Genomic DNA, 6,000 nt, shown 5'->3' on the forward strand with positions numbered 1-6,000 from the left:
GCAATTGTAATTTGGGGACAACATTATTCAACATCTTTAATTTTAAGATTCAATTGAGGTAATTTGTTAGTTTTTCAATATTAATCTCTCTTTTCATTAATCTAAAACGTAACCCTAAAAAACCCTAACCCTAATCTCGGCATGCATTTGTCAAGTAATTCTATTCTTCTCCCTCGTAATGTTTCTTCAGCTTTTGTTATGAATTGTTGATGTTATTTCAATTTTTGCAATTTCTGATTTTTTTTATTAGTTTATATAAAATCTTGGTGAAAGTGCTCCATACCACGATACTACTGTGTGATTTGCTACTCTATTACTTGTTATTAGTCAATTCTTATAATTTCTTTTTTCATTTTTAGTCAATTAGAGTATAGATAAATGCATATGAGGCTTTTATAATTTCGAGTCAAATTCTTAATTGACAGTATAATGTCACTCTTCATCTAATTCTGTTCACCATTGCATTGTACTAGGACGTTTAATTAGTGGACTTAGTTTGTAATCAAACTTGCAATTTTTCAATATTATAAATACCAATATTAGTATTATACGGAGTACTAATTTGTGTTTTATTTCTTTTTGGATTCAATCCCACCCCCCTCATCTATTAGTATTTTTTTTATTAGTTTATATAAAATCTTGGTAAAAAGATTCTTTAATTTCCGTGATTATTTAGATGTCAATTACAATTTTCAAATTCGATCAACTATTTTACTTAAATTCTTGACTTTGTCATTGTTGGGTAGATTTCTCATTCCGTACCTCTTTAATATTTTTGTTTAATTTTCAGATTTTGCAAATTACCTATTATATGGTCTGAGTTTATTGTTGCTTGGTCAAAGAAACTAATCAATGGATTTGAATTTGACTCCTTCAAAACAACATGCTCACAATTGTACAGAGAATATTTGCATCAAGGTAAATTATTTTTCTATACATCTTATAGTCTTATATATAATTAATTGGATGCTTACGTATTCCTATCAATATATGTAAACACTTATTTAAATGCAGGAAAAAAATGATAATGCAGATCATATTGGAGTATTATTGTAATGTTAACATTTTACTTTCATTTTACAATCGATTCTTAATCAAATTTATATAAATTTATATTACTTTATGCAGAACTGATTGTGGCATGTACATCTTAAAGTATATTGAAGCTGAAAATAAATCAGATTGGTAAAAAATATTCTATACGGTAAAGTTGAATTAGATTGATTTATAACTTTCATATATATAATAGAGTGATAGATACAAGGTTGAGTTTTTTTTTTTTTTTTTTTTTTTTTTTTTTTTTTTTTTTTTTTTTTTTTTTTTTTTCAGACGGCATCCATGGAAATTCAACGACTTAAGTATTTGGCAAAACTCATCACTAGCGAATTTAATGAAGCTACACTATTTAAGCGTGCTATTTTGGGAGATGCATCCATTGATCTCAAGCAGCTATCTTGATATTTTATTTTATTTTATTTTATTTTATTTTATTTTTTATTTTTTATTTTTTTTATTTTTTTTGTGAATGGAGCAGCTATCTTGATTTATCTCATGTATTCTTAACTTATTGTTGAATGGTGTTATTCTATAATTGCCACTTTCTTTTTTACATTAATAATATAACTGAGGTTATAGTAGAATAAGTAATACGAGTAGGAGGTAATATGAGAGATATTAAAGAAATCAAACAATAAGCTATCCAACCTAATATCATCAAATAGGAGGTGAATAGGAGTAGCACCATTGTTCAAGCACGTAATTGCTTTCACCACTTTTGTAAAATCACTTTCCACCCACACATTTGTATATCCAAGAGCTGAACTAAATTGAACTAATTGGAGCTAAACTGAACTGAAATTAAGTAAATGTGAACAGACCCTTAATCAAACTAGACCTTGTGCGGATATCGTAAAAAGTCAAAACATGTCATTTATTTATTTTGAAATGAAGAAAATAGGACAAAAGAAGTACTCCCTCCGTTTTTATTGCTCAATTTCTTCATGCGCAGAGTTTTAGGAGAAATTGGAGAAATTAATAATATATGGAGTTAGTGAGGTATGTGGAACAATAAAAAAATTGTAAAAAGCAAAAGTAGTGGAAACAATTGGAGGAGAGATAATATGAAATTAATAAAATATGATCATGGTGGGTCCACTACGTGAGTGAAATCAGTTAAATATTGTACTCCCTCCGTTCCATAATGGTGTTCTTGTTTGAAATCTTTGACTTTTTTAAGAAAGAGAGAATTTTCTAAATTTCTCTTAATCTATAAGAATAAATATATAGTGATATGAGATCTAGTTTGATCTTCTTGGTGAGTAGATTATTAATATCTAACTTTTATAATTTTTGCTAGTGTGAGATTAAAGATATTTGCGGTCAAAGTTGGATAAAAATTTGCATTAATTTACGAAACAGGAACATTATTGTGAAACAGAGAGTGTAAAAGTTTTCCAAATAAGGAAATGGAGCAAGTATTTAAAAACGGTCGAAAAAGAAAAGTGGAGCAAGTATTTAAAAACGGATGGAGTAATAGAGAAGACTAGTAGAAACGTGTCATATAAATGGAGTACCGATATTTCAATATAAGGAACAAAAAAAAATCCATTTGTTCTAAAACAATTGATTAATTGGCACAATAAAACTTTGGACATGTTATATCACTATTTTGACTTTATTTTTATATAGTTAAACAATAGGCTGCATAAGAATGGATATTCACACGGATACAAGTATGAAACAAATACAGGAAACATTTATTTCAAAATAAGGGATACGTGTATGGGATGTTAAAATTCATATAATATATTTTTTTTTTAAAAAGAATTTGACTATATATTTGTCATTCTGTCCTCTCATTAGATCATACTGCATCATAATATAAGTATTTCTACGAGTAATCTAAATAGGTTGTATGATGTAAAATAAATCAAACAAGTATTTCATATTTCTTTATGAAGGTAGTCTAAAGGAAAACAAAATGGATCAAATAAATTGCAAAATATTCAAAATTTATAATAAGATGTTTAATTATAATGTAGTCCTACGGGTAATTCTAAATAGGTTGTATGATTTAAAATAAAAAAAAAAATGAGAAGTGATTAGGGGATTTTGCTCCCACCAATCGGAATGCGCCACGTGGGCCAATCAGGTCCTGCCAAGTGTCCCCCAGTTGGAACTGTCAGGGCTTGCCACGTGGCACGCGCTTATTCGTCCACCTTGGACCTATTATGTCATGACATGTGGCATACTCCATGCCTAATGGAGAAACCGGCCACCCAGGCCCAACTTCCGAGGGAAGCCCAATCAGCCCTAGGTTAACCTAAACCTAGGATGGGCACGTTTCCCAAGGTTATAAATACCTCCCTTAATCCTCATTAAGGGGGATTACGAAAAAAAACACATTAATTACACACAGTAATAACCGGCTGATCTCGCTTACAAAGCAGATTACCTACATTAAACACTCTCACCTAGAGAGACCTAATCACTTTAATTTCCGTATTAATTACTCCTTAATCAAGTACTAACTTGACCATTGGAGGCGGAGCTCCCACCACCAGGAGTCTCCGCTATTTTGCAGGTACAGGCGTCCGGTTCCAGTCTCGGAACTGTAACTCTCCCGCAGGACATCAGAAAACCCCGAAACATTTGGCGTCGTCTGTGGGGAGAGTACTTCTGAGATGGCATCCAAGTCTGTACCGAATCCTGAAGAGAGGCGTCCCCTAGACGACCCTCAAGTTCAGTCGGACCATGATACCGAGAGTGAATTTGAAGTTGAAGCTCACACAGCTTCAGACGGGACCCTAAGGGCCCGACGTACCCGTCATACCGAAAGGAGGGAACGGGAACATCTTCAAACTGGAAGTGAGCCAGCAGGCGCACCGCCTGTTCGGCAACAGCAGACTGATGGGTCTGCTCCCATCACAAGGAACGAACTCATGACCTTCATGAGGAACTTCAAGGGAGAGATTCAAGAGTTGATCAACAAGAAGCCGCCTGCTCCAGTCAAGGAGCAGTCGACTAAGAAACCCTCCACTTCACTAAAGAGGAAGCCAGTTCAAGGGCGAGAGGCGACTCCTCATCCTAAATCTAGGAAGCGGGAGCCACCTGCCCTTGATTTCACAAAATTCCGTTTTCCTACAGGAAATAGGAAACCTGTTCGTCATATTCAGGCGGACGGGTCGAAGCAAACATTCACAGACGCTCGGCTATTGCTAGAGCAGAAGAAGAGTGACCGATTGTCAGAGTCGGCCTCTACTTCAAACTTTCAAGACAGTCTGCGAAATGCCTCGATGAGGCATACTCAGTCGTATCATGAGAGTCAGTCAGGCGGCACCTCCCGTCAGTCCGGCTTTCATAGCGACCAGGCGGTACCAAACTTACCATTTGTGCCGCAACAACAGTATTTTTTGCAGCCACCTCCGTTTGGTGGACCTGCAGCAAAAAACGTCCAACCTATGGACTGGCAGCTACGGTTGCTTAGACTTGGTGAACAGCCGTCGGCCTTCTCCAAGGAAATTACTGAAGCCGCTCAGCCGACCAAAGTGAAAAATGTACTAGTAGGCGCCTATGACGGCACTACTAACCCAGAAGACCATCTGATGGCATTCACCAACCTGATGTACCTTCAAGGGTTGGATGATCCCACTTGGTGCAAGTGTTTCCCAGCGACTCTCAAAGGAATCGCACAACAATGGTTCGGCAACCTGCCAACTGGTTGTGTAAATAGCTTCAGGACGCTTGCTTACTTATTCACCTCCAACTTCGCCATGAACATCCCTGCGAAGAAAACGACCCTTGATTTAGGAACAATTCAGCAGGGCGAGAAGGAGGGGCTACGTTCTTACATCAGGCGGTTTAACCTGATGAGAATACAGATTCAAGGGTTACCGGATGAGGTAGCCTATACTGACTTTTTCAGAGGTCTCAAAGACGGGTCTACCTTCAAATTTGATTTGGTTCGAAAAAGGGTGGCGACTCTTCAAGAGGCCTTGATTGAAGCAGAAGCCTATATACAGGCGACTGATCTTTGCACGGTAAAACAGTCGGACGGGAAAAGGTTCGACAAAAGAGAAGGACGACAGAAACAGTCGTCAAACAAAGATGAGAAGAGAAAAGAGGTCTGGGCGGCTGATTCCTCTAAACAGCCGGCCCAGAAAAAGAAAAAAGAATTCAAACCATACTCCCCAAAGTATGCGTTTAACAAGGATAACCAGTTTATCCTAAAAGAAATCAAGGGACGGATCTCAATTGAGAAGCCGGTCCCCATGAAGGGTTCTGCAAACAACCGGAACCTAGATAAATTCTGTGCTTCTCATGATGATGTTGGTCATCACACCAATGACTGCATCAGTCTCATGCGGTATCTGGACCGCCTGGCTGAGCAAGGTGATCTTGACACTTATGTCAAGAAATCTACGGGGAACACTTCCTCAAAAAAGCAGTCGGCCAAAAAGAATCAACAGGCCAACAGCTCCGATACAGATGATGCAGTCGTCTACACCATTGCAGGCGGCTTCTCAAAAGGCGGCCCCACTATTAGGGGCAACAAAGACAATATCAGGCGGTTAGATGTAAATTCCGTTCACCAAGAACGGCCGTCCAAATATTCATTTCCTGAAATTGTCATCACTGAAGAAGATCTAGGAGGGGTAAGAGGGCCGCATGACGACCCTATCGTTATTGAATGTAAAGTGGCCAACCAGAGAGTTGGCCGAATCCTCATAGATACCGGAAGCTCCTCAGATCTCATCAGTAGCAAATGTCTGTCGAAACTAAAATATCAGACTGATTGCATACATCCGGCCTCCCACCCTTTAGTAGGGTTTGGAGGAGGAGTCGTCCACCCACTGGGACGAGTGGATTTACCCATCCGCCTGGGCGAAAAAGGGGAAGGACGACACATGGTAGTCCGGTTCCTGGTAGTGGAAGAACCCTCGGCCTACAACATGATTCTGGGTCGACCAACCCTGAATAATTCCAAGGCTGTTATAATCC

This window comes from Chenopodium quinoa, unplaced genomic scaffold (assembly GCF_001683475.1).
Source record: "Chenopodium quinoa cultivar QQ74 unplaced genomic scaffold, ASM168347v1, whole genome shotgun sequence".
NCBI classification, from domain to species: Eukaryota; Viridiplantae; Streptophyta; class Magnoliopsida; order Caryophyllales; family Amaranthaceae; genus Chenopodium; species Chenopodium quinoa.